Source organism: Leucopleurus acutus (assembly GCF_964270905.1).
Source record: "Leucopleurus acutus genome assembly, chromosome: 1".
Lineage (NCBI taxonomy): Eukaryota > Metazoa > Chordata > Mammalia > Artiodactyla > Delphinidae > Leucopleurus > Leucopleurus acutus.
The window spans coordinates 35,756,246-35,772,333 of NC_139142.1; the positions used below are offsets into that span (position 1 = coordinate 35,756,246).

At 35.3% G+C, this 16,088-nt stretch overlaps 1 protein-coding gene across 1 annotated transcript in view; it reads right to left on the reverse strand.

The window, feature by feature from the left end:
* FUT8 (fucosyltransferase 8) overlaps positions 1–16,088 on the reverse strand; it is a 320,447-nt gene that overhangs the window by 191,395 nt on the left and 112,964 nt on the right. Inside the window, exon 2 of the mRNA XM_082833611.1 lies at positions 8,273–8,360. The gene's annotated coding sequence lies outside the window, so the exon portion shown is untranslated. The remainder of the gene's footprint in view (positions 1–8,272; positions 8,361–16,088) is intronic.

A 16,088-nucleotide genomic window follows, 5' to 3' on the forward strand; every position in this document is an offset into this window, starting at 1 on the left:
TAACATTCACACATAAATTCATATCCATCTTCTCAGCAGAAGCTTGTCTTCGCTCAATGTTTTTGCAATTCAGTTTTTATTGTATTTTCTTCTATTCTTTTTTTTTGCAGGTAAAGACTATGCATGCAAAGACTATACTTTGTGCAACATTTTCAGGGTTGTTAATAAGCATCTAATAAGGAGCTACATAATGTCAAATAAAATGATAAACTGGGAATTCTTAAAAGTAATTAACACTTTGTATGCTAATTATTTCCTAAATTTTGGGAAATGTGTAAGAAAATAAGTTAAAGTTTACATTTACATTCATCTGATTATATACAAAAGCTGACTCAACTGCTACAGAATATAAAAGCAATAATATTTTGCTGCTGGTTTTTATAAAAGTGATTCATATTCAAATAAACCTAACTGAAATTCATGGAATTATAACATCGTTAAAATACAAACTTCCCAGTTCATCAGTCTACAACCCTTCAATACAATATACCACATATACATCAATTCCTATTCTGTGATTATGTCAAAGAAATTATATTGATTTAACACATAGCTACGTTCACCAATAATACTGATCTAATTCATAACTCATTTAACATGATTCATTTATGAGTCTTGACCTTAATTTACTAACTAAAATTTAGTATTAAATTTTAATACTGGTTTATTATTCTTTCTCTGATAATTATCAAACCAGAAAATTTTCAGTACTGAATAATTTTCCAAGGTCTGCCCATAAAACCATTACTGTACACTGAAGTCTCCTTTTAAAATAAAGTCACCTAAGATAAAAAGAACAAAAGCAAAGAAATAGGTACATTCAAGTGTTTGGGCTCCCTAACATACTGCCCTATGCATATTCTTTCTAGAAGTAGCTATTGGGTTGGCCATAGGGTGCCTTTGGTTTTTAAGTAAAAATAAAAGATATGTTTTCATTTTCACCAAGAACTTCATTGACCAACATATTCACCCTTTTGTTCCACTGCCTTCTGCCATTTTTCAGGCAACTTCATAATTCCATCTTCCCAAATCTTTTTATCATTTTGAGCAAAGAACTGTTCCAGGTGCCTTTTACAGTCTTCCAGGGAATTGAAACTTTTTCCATTAAGAGAACTTTGTAAAGACCGAAATAAATCGCAATCCGAAGGTGCAATGTCTGGTGAATACGGTGGATGAATCAGAACTTCCCAGCCAAGCTCTAACAGTTTTTGCCTGGATATCAAAGAAACATGCGGTCTTGCATTATCCTGATGGAATATTATATGTTTTCTGTTGACTAATTCTGGACGCTTTTCGTAGAGTGCTGCTTTCAGTTGGTCTAATTGGGAGCAGTACTTGTTGGAATTAATCTTTTGGCTTTCCGCAAGAAGCTCATAATAGAGAACTCCCTTCCAATCCCACCATATACACAGTATCACCTTCTTTGGATGAAGACCGGCCTTTGGTGTGGTTGGTGGTGTTTCATTTCGCTTGCCCCACGATCTCTTCCATTCCACATTATTGCACAGTATCCACTTTCATGGGCCATCACAATTTGTTTTAAAAACAGAACATTTTCATTACGTTTCAGTAGAGAATCACATGCAGAAATAGTCAAGAAGGTTTTTTTCGCTTAACTTATGTGGAACCCAAACATCAAAGTGATTCACATAACTAAGCTGGTGCAAATGATTTTCAGTGCTTATTTGGATATTTTGCGTATGTTGGCTATCTCTCCTGCATGGTATAATGTTGATTGATCTCAGTTAATGTCTCGATTTGATCGCTATCAACTTCAACTGGTCTACTCGACCATGGAGCACCGTCCAGCGAGAAATCTCCAGCACGAAACATCACAAACCACTTTTGACATGTTCGATCAGTCACAGCACCTTCTCCATACACTGCACAAATCTATTTATCGCGTTTCAGTTGTGTTTTTACCTTTCTTGAAATAATAGAGCATAATATGCCAAAAATGTTGTTTTTCTTCCATTTTCAATATGAAAATGGCTACACAAATATTCACCAATTTTGATAAGTCTTTTTTTAAATGCACATTGATATGACAGCTGTCATATACAATCTAACAAAATTATTTCGAATAAAGTTAAAGACAACTAAGCACTACTAGAGCCATCCTATGGAAAAAACCGAATGAACCTTTTGGTCAACCCAGTATTTCAAGCGAAAATAAATTCTTCAATCTTGAATACTTTGAATCTTTCAATACTTGATTCAATACTTGAATCTTTCAATACTTGAAAATAAATTCAAGTATTGAAAATAAATCCTTCAATACTTTCCCAGTGAATTGTATTAGGCAAAAATTAAGTAAGCGAGTGTAGAGAGTCCTCCCATTAAAAAAAAAAAAAAAAACCTAGAGATTTACTTTTCCTTATTACATTCCTCCTACTATATATTCCTTAAAAAATATTCTGGATTTGGTGTCCAAAAGATCTAACCAGTAAAACTCACGTATTTATATCAGTTTTTTAGCAATTTAACATTCAGATTTAGATTCAACAAAAACCTCCTAGACTATATGAGGAAATGAATTACAACCACAACTTTACAACATGAGTATTAATGATCTTATGTCAAAGGAAAATTAGACTTGGAGAGACAAAATAATTTGATTTTACAATGATCTCATGACGAGTAACTAGTGAATTCAAGGACTGGAATCCAGACATTACTACTGATGCTGAAAGGAACTAGGAGGAGAAGTAACACCGGTGCATGCCAAATATGAGCCGGGCACCTTGCATGCATTTCCTCAATTAGTTCTTACCAGTGCTCTGTAAGGTAGGCACTATCTTCATTTTGAAGATGACGAAACTGAGGTAAGAAATGATTTGACTTCATCAAGGTTTGTACAGCTAGTCAGCAGCTAAGACAGGACAGAAACCATGAGATTACACATTGATAGATTCTGTCCTCAAACCACTACTTGTGATCCAAGGAGGAAAGTTCATTTGATGTATTTTATTTTTGTGTTTGGTTTGGTTTGGTTTGATTTGGTTTGGTTTTTAATTCTACAGAGAGGGGAACAATTTCACTGAATCCATTTTAACAAGATTTCTAAATCCTGTCTGTGTTGTTAATCCCTGTAGTGTCGCTATCATAAGTCTGCCAGACAGACAAATGATAACAATGAATATTCTGTCCCTTTACAAATTCTCCCCTGTCCTTTCTCACCTGCTTCTGGCTCTTCCTCTAGATCAGGGGTCCCCAACCCGTGGGCCACATACTGGTACCAGTCTGTCAGTGGAAAAACTGTCTTTCATGAAACCAGTCCCTGGTGCCAAAAAGTTTGGGGACCATTGCTCTAGATCACTCAAAAGAATATGGATACCTAGAGGTCTATTATTCAGGAGCAAAGGTCAATAATTATCAAATACTGGCTAGGGCATGGGGGATTCATACATATTTCACAGTTTTCAAATTTTGCTACATGGAACCAAAGAGTTGTAGGAGGTATTCCTTCCTAATACCAGTAAACGAAAAAGTGCCAGGTAGGTTTCATTTGTGAAAGTAACCCCCATAACTCTTTCATTCATTATACTAAGCTTGAGGTAAGAAAAATGTTTAAGTATTTTAAAAAATCAAAGTTTTAAAATTCTTACTCTAAAATATGTAAGAGGTAGAGGTGAGGTAGGTAACAGTTTGTTGTATTTTTTAAAATGAGTTCCTCATCTTTTTTCTTTCTGATCACATATTTATGATGTGACTCCTACTAAAAAAAATTTAAAACTAAAAAGAACTCGCATATTCCCTGTTGTTGCTGGATTACAGATGTCAATCATATCCAGTTGATTGATGCTGCTGCTGAGTTCAGATATGTCCTTACTGATCTTCTGCTACATCTGTCCATTTCTGACAGAGGAGAGTTGAGGTATCACCTACTACAATTGTGGACCGATCTACTTCTTTTTGCAATTTTGTCGGTTTTTGCATCACGTATTTTGACGACCTGTTAGGTGCATATACATTAAAGATTGTTAAGTCTTCTTAAAGAATTATCATTATATAATGCTCCTATTTATCCTTGAAAATCTTCCTTGCTCTGCAGTCTGCTCTGTCTGAAACTAATATAGTTACATCAGCTTCCTTCTGATTAGCGTTAGCATGGTATATCTTTCTCCATCCCTTTAATTTTAATCTATATGTGTCTTCATATTTAAAGAGAGTTTCTGTACACAACATATAGTTGGGTCTTGACTTTTGATCCAATCTGACAGTCTGTCTTTTAGTGTATTTAAAGCAACTATTGATATACTTGGGTTAATATCTACCATATTTGTTACTGCTTTCTACTCATTGCTTTTGTTCTTTGTTCCTGTTTCTGTCTTCCACTCTTTTTCTGTCTTTTGTAGTTTTAATTGAGCATTTTATGATTCTATTGTGTCTCTTTTCTTAGTATGTCAATTACATTTTTTTTAACTTTTTTTAATGGTTGCCCTAGAGTTTGCATTATACATTTCCAAATAATCCAAGTCCACTTTCAAATAACACTATACCACTTCATATGTAGTCCAAGTACTTTATAAAAGAATATTCCTAATTTCTACCTCCCAACCCTTGTATCACTGTCATCATTCATTTCACTTATATATGAGCTATAATCACTGAATACATTGTTGCTACTATTATTTCAAACAAATTATGTTATCTGTTAGATCTATTAAGAAAAATAAAAGTTTTTATTCAAGCTTCACTTATTCTTTCTCTAATCGTCTTCTTCTTTTTTAAGGTAGATACAAGTTTCTGGCCTATATAATTTCCCTTCTCTGAAGAACTTCGTTTAACATATCTTGCAAAGCAGGTCCACTAGCAACAAATTCTCTCAATTTTTGTTTGCCTGAAAAAGTCTTTACTCTCCTTCACTTTTGAAGGATAACTTTACAGGATACAGAATTGTAGATTGTTGGTTTTTCCTCTCAACACTTTAAATATTCACCCCACTCTCTTCCTGTTTTCATAGTTTCTGAAGAGAAGATCTCTGTACCTAAGGTAATTCTTTCTCCTTTGGTTTCTTTCAAGATTATTTTCTGTATCTTTGATTTTCTGCAATTTGAATATGATATCCCTAGATAAAGCTTTTTGGGCACTTATCTTGCCTGGCATTCTCTGAACCTCCTAGATCTGTGGTTTGGAGTCTGACATTAATTTGGGGAAATTCTCTGTCATTATTCTTGTTTCTTTTTCTCCTTCTGGTATTTTCATTATGCATATGTTGTACCTTTTGTAGTTGTCCTACAGTCCTTGGATATTTTTTCTTTTTTCCAGTCTTTTTTCTCTTTGCTCTTCAGTTTTAGAAGCTTCTACTGACATATCCTTAAGCTCGGAGAAATTCTTTCCTCAGCCACGCCCAGTCTAATAATGAACCCATCAAAGCCATCCTTCATTTCTGTTATAGCTTTTTATCTCAAGCACTTCTTTTTTATCCTTTATTAGATTTTCTATCTCTCTACTTATATTATTCATCTGTTCTTGGTTGTCTACTTTTTGCATTAGTGCTCTTGGCATATTAATCATAGTTGTTCTAAATTCCTGGTCTCATAATTCCAATATTCCTGACACACCTGAGTCTGATCCTGATGCTTGCTCTCTTTAAACTGTGGTTTTTGCTTTTTAGTATAGTATGCCTTGTAATTTTTTTTGTTGGAAGTCAGACATGATGCACTGGGTAAAAGGAACTGTAACGAATAGGAATTTACTAATGTGGTTAAGGTGTGGAGGGGAGTAGAAGCATTCTACAGTGCTATGGTTAGGCCTGCGTCCACCGAGCCGTGAACGTCACAAGTTCTTTTCAGTCCTATGCTCCCCTCCAAGGTGGAACAGGATGGCTACAGGGGACTGGAATGGGATATTTCTCTCCCCACCATGTGGAAGGCTACAGTTGGGTATTTCCCTTCCTCCAGGTCAGTTAGTCTCTGATAACACCTTAATAGATTAGGCCCTGGTAAAATACTTTCTCTTCATAGCAGATCTTGTTAAGAAAAACATGATGCCTTGGCATATTTCAAAATGGTTACTCTTCCCTCCCCCTGCAGGAAGCACCAGGCGCTTCTTCTCAGATATTCACTGTGAGGACCTGGTAGAGCTCCTAGAAGCAAACTCATGAAAGTGTGGGGGGCTCTCTATGACTGGGTCCCCCTGGAGTTTTTACCTCAGGCTTGTCCACATGGAGTCTCCCCTAATTTGTTAATCACACTTTAGAGTTTCCTACCCACTAGTGGTGCCCTTGGAGGTTTTTGCTAGGGTAAGTTGTCATTCTCTATATTTGCCTGTCTGTCTCTCTAATTTGAGAGCAGAGGTTTGCCCTGTGACCTCACTTCTCTGATGGATCTAAAAAGAGTTGTTGATTTTTCAGTTTGTTCAGTTTTTTACTTGTGGTTAGGATGGAGTGATGACTTCTAAGCTCCTTACATGTCAGATCAGAAACAAAACAAAACAAAATCCATTTTCAATTTTTACCTTTTAACTAACTGATAGAGTGATATATAGCACTCTTATGATATTAGGGAGAGAAGAAACAAATGGAAATCTAAATTTGTCTCAATGGCACATGAATTACCTAAAATATGATTATTCATAGCGTTTACCCTATAAATAATACCAAAATGCAAATTATTAAACAATACACTTCATCATTTCTTTCTGAAACAATGAAAACACATAGATGAATATCGTCGGTTATCGTTTAGATCCCGCATCATTATTATACACTAAAATATTTCCTAAATAAACACTTGATTAAATTTCCATAAGAGCTTTTAAAAAAATCTATCAATAAGTACTGCAATGCACTGGTTATCCCTACTGTTCAACTGCAGAAAAAGAAGCCTGTGTCTTATTCCTAAAGTAGCATTATAATGTATTCTACACAAATTTAAGTTTTAAGATTCTTCCTCTGTGGGAAAAGAAAAATCAGTAGAAAGCTAAGATTTGTAGGTGAAATTTGACATTTGGATGCCAATTCCCAACATTTTCTATTGCCATGAAATTAACCTTTATCAAAATTACTTTACTTAGAAAATCTTAGTCAACTGTGCTATCTGCTGTTCTTATAAGCAAGAAATACAACTAATTTTTTTTTCCAAATCACACTGTAAAACAGCTCATTACCTTTTATATCTCCGACTTAAATTGTATTCAACTTGAGTTTTAACATACTTAATAAGCCTCCAAACACAGCAAGAATATCAGAATGGCCAAACCCAAGGGAACATATTAGCAGTATCTTTGCTTTACATAAATGTAAATTTTATTATTATTTCCACATCTGTGGTGCATTAGATACAACAGACATTTCTGAGCCCTTTGTACAGTGAACAGATGGTGAACCATTACAAAATTAGGAGCAAGCGTTACATCTTAAGGAATTAATAATGTTATTTATATTAATAATTATTAATAATGTTATTATTAATTACAAAATTAGGAGTGAGCATAACATCTTAAGGAATTATTAATAATGTGATTATCCTTCATTCAGAGGATAACTACAGAGTTGCACATATAATTTTCCTAGGAGGATCATGAGGAATTAGAGTGAGATATACGGAGAATGGTAATAGGGATAGCCACAAAAAGAACTGGGAAAAGAGACCACACAGTAACAAGTGAAAGATTATATAAACACTCCTAGAAAAAAGAAAATCTACCCAAAAAAGGATTGTCAAATGAGGATGAAGATGGATGCTTGTGAAAAATGGAAAAGAGTGCTCTAAAAGTTTCACTTTTAATTTGCTGAATATAAAATATATTCCTGAGACCCCACATTCCTGAAACCCCAAAACGAAGTCAATGTCTAAGTAAAACTGAGACTTAGTACTTGACATAATTTCTAGCTAAAGTAATAACCAACAAAATGGATCCAATTATGGCAGTTTACAAGAGATAAATGAAAACATCAAAAGCAAAAACAAAAAATATTAAGACTATCTAGTCATGTCAGGTGGTTGTATATGTAAAAATAAACTATTCAGCTGAGAATGGCTATGTAAAAGGGACAAGATAGCCTAGCAGACAGAGCACAGAACATAGTCCTGCTCCAAAAAACTGTATGATTGTTTTGAAAGTCATCGTATCATCTCTAGAGCTGAAATAATATAGACTCAGTGGAATCTTTTGAGGAATAACGATATGACATAAATAAATAATACAGTTTCTTCTGGGTGAGAAAACACTACCTAAAGAGAAAAGGGTTTTCTAACCTTTTAAAAGAGAAAATTTTGATTTATTTACAAAGTTACTTAAATATTAAGCGTGAAAAATGGCTTACCTTTCTTCCCCTAGAACATAAGATGACGAAATCACATATTTCCAATGGAAGATATTACTGCTTGAATCTGGGTCACTAAAATTACCAACTGTTTAAAATGAGACAAAAGAAAGCAGTAACATTAATTATCTACAACTATACATTTTCTTTGTTGTTAACATAAAACTTACTTACACGAAACCTCAAGGCCCCTCAGGCCTTGAAGAGATATATGTCCCTAGGTTTGAACTCTCCAGGGAAATCTTTGAAGCAAAGATTGGACAAATAGTTAAAACTATTTAAACAATTCCTGTTCACGAAATGTAAATGGTTTTCTTAACTAAAAAAATTTTTTTAGTATTTACTGTTATCACCTTACTTTAATCCTTTTTCCCTAAAAAGGAAACACTAAAGTCCAGCTAATATAAAAAGGCCTCACTGTTTTGTTTTGTTTTTTTTTAAAAAAAAAGGGGGGGAATATTCAAACAGCTTCAAGGACAGAAAGCATGTTCTAGACCAGCTCTTATTTACAGTTCCTCATCTAGAATTCAACTAACATCCAACTGCAGCAATCAGCCAAGCTTGGCAAATTAAAATAACAGTAATTTTGACAGATTATCTTCTATAAATATTCAAATATGGACGTTTGTGTGCATGCAAGGGTCTCTATATGCCAATCAAAATGCTTTGTTTAGGATCCTAAAATTGAGCATTTTTTCACCCCTCATTTCTGTAGGGGTGCCCTGAATCCTTAACTTTCATTTTAACTCTTTCACCTCAACCGGTAAAGAGGCCAATTATTTCAGTTCCGTGACCTGAATTGTATTATCTACAGCCTGAATTTAAAAAATTTAAGAGTAACATTCATAAAAAGACAGAAACAAAGAACCTAGGATCTTAAAAATCTAGGTCTGTAAAGAAAAAGGAAAGATCCAGGAACTGGGGTTAGTGGGGATGAGGGAGGTAGGCAGAGGATCTTGAACGATGGCAACTGAATAACTTTTTAGTCATGTGATCAGGTATGCCTTGGTAAAGTAAAATCCAAATGTAAAGAGCCATTAATAACTTCATAAATTTGGGCTGTATGCAAAGTTCAATTAAGGTAGATTACCATTTATTTGGCTCAAGGAAAGAAGATCCTCTGCTTTGATGACAACCTGAAGTACATCAAAGTGTCAAAAGTGGAAAAGTGCGTTTAGTATGAAATTCAAACCAAATTTTTAAAATCCATAGATAGCCCTATTTAATCAAGAATAATGGCTTTAGTGAACACAAGCTATCTGATGCATGAATTTTCTAATTGTCCCCCTATCCTATCTCCCATTAGTTTCCCTTAAACATATACACAATTACTGAAAAGCCTCAGATGTTCCAGGAAAACTACAAGTGATTGGCATGCCTCTGCGTCTGGAGCAGCATCAAAATTATGGAAGAAAAGTCAACCTATTCTGAGGCACTGTCCTTCTAGTGCCACCTGGAAAGAAATGGCTATAAATACCTCTACTAAAATTGCTCAAAATATTTCTAGAAAGTGGCCTTGCAAGAAACTCTTACTTAATGATCCACTCCTTTCAACCACCCAAAACCAGGTCCAACAATGGATCCAAGCCAGACCAGTGGTTTGTTCTCAAAGCAGGAAAGAGAGAAGAAAGTTTGGTCTAGGGACTAGTAGCTTCAGCCTCCACTGGGCGCTTCTTAGAGATGCAGAATCTCAGGCCCTAACCAGTGACATACTGAATCAGAACCTGCATTTTAACAAGATTCCCAAATAATTCACATACATATTAAACTTTGAGAAGCTCTGCAGGAAGAAGAATATTAGGATGAGAGAGAAGGTATAATCTTCTGTTCAAAGATCAGTTCCACTGTAGGCCACTGTTTGGCCAATAAGCAACCAATTTTTAACCTCTGGTTTATCAGTACTCCTACAATGTTTGTATTTTGAATAAGGGATCTTGAAAAACAGAAATCCCTTTAGAGTCAAAGGAATGAGTAATGGACTCTCAGTTCCCAAGAAAGGCTGTGACAGTTATCTTAGAGCACGTAGTCCTGTCTCATGCCCCCAAATCACATTAGCTAGACAAGTAATTTAAAAATAATAATAATGACTCCTTTCATTCTAAATCCTAGACACTAAGAGCATGCAGGATCCCTGTAGCTAAGAAAGAGACCAAGAGAGGAGGAGAAGGCTATATGTGCTGGTTATTCAGCTACAGTCTCTCAGCAGCAAATCCACCCTTTAATACTCAGCTCAGTAACGCTGAAAATAGAACTCTGGAAACTACTTTTCTCTTTTGCCAGCTAGCTTCCTCATACTGCCAATGAGAACACTAAAAGGAGAAATTTGCTTTTTCCACTCAGCATTGCCCTAGCACAGGCCCTCCACCCCAGCAGCAGCAGTTGGTGACAGCCACAAGTTTTCTCTGGCTCTCTCAGAAGTACCAGCAACAGCCAGAAGTTTTGAGCCCCAGCCCTCTGGATGACTGATGCTTTCTGCAATTTTTGACTCTGTGTTACTCCAGTGTTCCCCTTTTGCCTTTTCAGCCTCTGACACCCGATAACCCACTCCCTGTATTAAATTTTCTTGGTAGAAATATCTAGCGTAGATTGTTGCCCTGTCCAGATTCTAAATGATATCTCATGACTAGATGGAATAAAATTTCAGCAAGATTTGATCAGTTTGGAAAACTACTTTCCCAAAACATGGTAGTCCATGAGAAAACATTTACTGCCTCTCCTCAAAAATATGTACAAGAAGGGAAACAGAGGCAAGAAGTACAGTTGAGAAAGAAAAAAGAGGGAATATAACCTAAGAAAGTAATGTACTGAAACAAATATTATGGTAGAAAACACACTTTTGCTCCCAAAAACATAAAGAAAGGGCCAATAAAAAGTCTGAAACAAATATAAGTTTTCCACCTTAATAAAAATCACAGAATTTAAGAAGTGGAAGGAACTCTATTCTTCTGCCTCTGCCACTGTTCAGTTTTGTTAAAGCAACTTTATATTGAGTTTGAATTACTATACTTTCAGGAAGCTGTTGAGAAATTAGGGAGAATCCAAAGAAGATTATAAAAATGATGAAAGCAATAGGAGATAGAAGCCATGAAGAAGGGTTCAAGGAGTCAAACTTTTTAGTCCAGTATAGTGTGAAGATAACTTCAAGCCAAAATTATTAGCTGCCTCCTAGTTAAAGAGTTCTGACCAGCTATGCTTCATCATCCCTACAGATGCTTAAAGGGATAGAAGATAACAGTAAATGAAGACATAAAATGGAGCTACTTAGCTTACTGACTCTCCTTCACATCACTAACATAGTAGCTCTTAATGCTATTCACACATGAGAATGACCTAGAATATTTTTTTACAAAAAAGAAAAAAATGATAATGATGATGATAATGTCCAGAACACTAATGCCAGAGATCTGATTTAACTAGTCTGGGGTAAAGCCTAGGCATGTTTTTTAAAAAACAAAAACAAAAAACACCCAAGTTTTTATAAAGTACTGACAGAAGGATTCAGAACCACTAACTAGTAGGACGTTCTATAACTTTAATACTCAAGTTATGATCTAAAGACTAGCTACATCCAGATTACCTGTGGAGCTTGTTAGAATGGCAGCAGCTCAGGCCTATTCCAAAGCTAGTAGGAATCTACATGTTACCAAGATCCCCAGGTAACCTGCATGCACATCGAAGTCTGAAAAACATTGTTCTGTAACAGTTTGAAAAGGGTGTGCGAGAAAGAGTGTGTGTGAGTTTGTGTGTGTGTGTGCGCACGCGCGCACGTGCACACAAAACTCCAGCCTAAAAATAACTTTCTAAATTAAGCTTTTCTAAAGTTTTAAAATATTAATTTTGTTAACTTTTAAAGTCTATTAGCATCTACTGAGACTACTATTTTAGTGAGTGAATAATAACTAATACATGTTCAGCCTGTACTATTGCAGGCATTGTTCTTTACTAAATGATTTAATCCTCAACACGTGTAAAAAGTAGATAATTTTATAATCCCTGTCTTACAGATAAAACCGAGGCAAGAGTTATATAAAATAAATAACCTGCCCCAGTTCACACAACTAGTAAGTGGTAAAGCTGAGAACTGAACCCAGATAGTCTTGTTTAATAGTTTAGACTCTTAACCACAAAAAATAATACTATGTTTACCAATACCATACCAAAACATTTTGAAATAATTCAGAAGAAAAGTATAATTATTGGAAATAAAAATGCTGTAAGAATAAAGGGAAAAAAATCAGTGTGCTTTTCTCTGATTTAAAAGGAAAACTATCAACAGTTATAATAGTAATATAATCACATCAATACTGTTACGGGTTTGTGGCCCACACTTAAAACAGAGAGGAACATGACAGAAAAGGCAGTAACTCAGATTACCTGTAATGCCAACACTGTCAATATTTTGGGGTGAGTGATAAACATACCAATAGTGCACACGGGCCTCCTATGAAAGAAAAATGTCTGGAGACAACCACTTTGCTCTCTGTACATGTTAGGAGACACATTCTCCGTGATGCCTCCTTAATTCACCCTGCACTCTTACCGCCACCGCCCCCTCCTCAGAAAAGAAAAGGACATAAGGCTATGATTATTTTTCACAATGAAACAGGCATGATATAAAATGTAGTCTGATTTTTCTCCTCTTCTGTACCCCACTGCTCCTAACTTCTAAAAGAGTTCACTCTCTGCTTCTGTCACAACAGAAGCAAAATCTCCAGTCCCAGGAAGACCCAAATGATTCTTTCGAAAATGCTGAAGACTACTTTTAAAGAAGAGGTCAGACAACAGGCTCAATAAAAGACCTACTAGAAAGGTTTAATGATTCATGTGAATTCTAAATAGCACAACAGAATATAGCCAAAGTTCCCAGAGATAAATAATATTATTGTATTGGCAAACAGATTGAGTTTAAAATATGCAAAATTATATCCTATGAGTATTTAAAGCAGAGCAACAATGTCTATGATGTTTTAGCTTCATTCAGTCTAAGGACACTCCCCAAAAGTAAAGTGTACAATACCTTTTCATTAACAATGACAAAGCCCTGGTGACCTCATTTCTGAGAATGAACAAAACTACAGACATTAAAAATGGAGTTGCTTAACCCACAGAGTTATTAAAGTGGATGCTGGAGCCAGAAAGATTTGGGGGGTAAAGATACCAATGCAAAGACTCACTGAAATGGAGTCTTCTAAAGACCTAAGTGTAAAATTATGACTTGAAGCCAATTCATTGGTTCCTTTACGTAAGGTTTTACATGAAGAATCTAAGAAAGCTGAGGTTCATGTGAAGAACTGTAGGGATGAAACTTGACTTCCCAAACTGTGGATCTGGAGTAAGACTTCCCAGGAGGCCAACATAGACAAAACCCAGAAGAAGAGTGTTCTTAGGAGGGAACACAACCGTCGAAAAGCACAGAAGCTGAGCATTCCTGATATGACTCTTTCATTAACTAATATGACTAATAAAGTGACCCATACCAAAACTCCTTGGAAATTTCCATCAGGTTTTAATTATTCATATTAGTTATGTAAATTATTTATAGTTATATTTTCCTTTCTAGTTAGCACCAGAAAACCACTGTCTTCACCTCTCTACCTATCTTCATAATAGTATGTTCTCAATCTGCCTTACTTTCCTACCTTATTCAAAAAGACTACATTATTTGAATAATAAAGTAAAATATGCTATATTTATGAAAAAATTAAAATATACCTCAAAGAAGTGATATTTACTAAATAAAAGTTTAATGAACAAATATCACTACCCTCCTACCCTCATAACATGGAAAAAATTTAATGGAAAAAATTTACCAGCTCCATCACCAATAAAATAGAAAGCTTATTATATCAAAGAAACACAACTATTTAAAAACCACTAGAATCATTTTTTAATCATCAGGAAGAATAAATTTAAAAAGATGATTCTCAAAATTCATGGTGAATCAGAATTATTTATTAAGCTCGTAAAACTGCAGAATCCAAGCTCCGTGACCAGAGATTCTGATTCATAAAGTCTGAGTTTCTAAAGATGAACCCAAAACTCTACATTTTAACAAGCTTCCTAAGTGATTACCATGCAGATTATCCTTGAACTACACTTTAATATATACTTCACCTTCGAATCCACTGTCAACTCCTCAATAAGTCTTTGAAGTCTGGTCAGAATGCCCACTCCTGAGTCTTATCTTAACAGCCTCAACTTCTACTTAAACTACATGCTTGGAACTAACACAGAGAAAATAATTATAGCAACCAGTTATTGGACATATATTACTATGGGCTATAAAACTTCGCATGATCTATTATATATACATAAGAATTAAATGATATTTTTCATGTAAAGTACATAGTACAGTGTCTGGCTAAAGCAAATAAATGCTCAATAGAAGTAGCTGCTAGTTGAAAACTAATGTCCACACAAAAACCTACACATGGTTGTTTATAGTAGCTTTATTCATCATTGCCAACACTTGGAAGCAACCAAAATGTCCTTCAGTAGGTGAATGGGTAAGTAACCTATGGTGCATCTAGACAGTGAAATACTTACTATTCAGTGCTAAAAAGGAATGAGCTATCAAGTCATGAAAAGACACGGGGGAACCTTAAAGTGAATGAAGTCAATCTGAGAAGGCTACATAGTGTATGATTCCAACTAATATGCCATTTTGGAAAAGGAAAAACTATGGAGACAGTAAAAGGATGAGGAATTATCCAGGGCTAGAAGTTGGGGAGAAGGGATGAAAAAGCACAGAGGATTTGGGGGCTGCAGTGAATGTACTCTTTATGATTTTACAATGATAAATACATATCATTATATATTTGTCCAAACCCACAGAATGTACAACATAAAGAGTGAATCCTAAGGTAAACTGTGGACTTTTGATTATGATGTGTCAATGAAGGTTCATCAATTGTAACAAATGTACCACTCTGGTGGGGAATGTGGACAATGGAGGAGGCTATGCATGTGTAGGGGCAAAGCATACACAGGAACCCTCTGTACCTCCCTCTCAGTTTTGCTGTGAACCTAAAACTGCTCTAAAAACAACTGTCTTTGTTAAAAAAAACAAACAGTAAACTGCTATTATCCCTAACATCAGAGATATTATTTTGTGGGGGTCCTCCCAACAACCCTAAGAGGTGGTTGCTACTATTTCCAAATTGCAGTTAAGGAAACTAAGGTTTAATAACTTGCCTGGGCAAGTAACTTGCACAGAGATAGTTAAGGAGCAGAGACAGCATTCAAGAGAAACCAAGTAACTCCAAAACCCAAACCCTTTACTCTAACCTAACTTCCTGAAGCAGCCAGGCAACAACAGCCACTACAAAACCACTCCAACAGTCATAACCACCCTTTACAAGAATTTTCCTGAGCCATCTCCAGGTCAGCCATGACCTAAGCCCACTCTCACAACGTTCCTGTAAGTCTAAGAATTAAAGAAGGACAGGCATATAGGACTCTGATGGATGGCTGAGGACAGGTAATCGTAATAACCAATATTAAGTATGGGTTAATGAATGAACTACTTTGCACTAAGGAATGTTCTAATAAATATAATACTTAATGAGTGTTTAGTGTTTTCACAGTACTTTAGAATTATAAGTTACTAATAACTCCATGACAAGGGTCAATATGACTGTTAACCTTCCAGCAGAAAATATGAACAGACAGGTTAATAAAATCTAGTCTAAAGTTAAACAGCTAACACTAAATAACTTTAGATTTCATTAACCTGTCAAACTCAGTCTTGGGACTCTCCACAGATAAGGACTATGATCCTTAGTTAAGAGTCTAAGAAGCCACAGAAGGGGTCAAT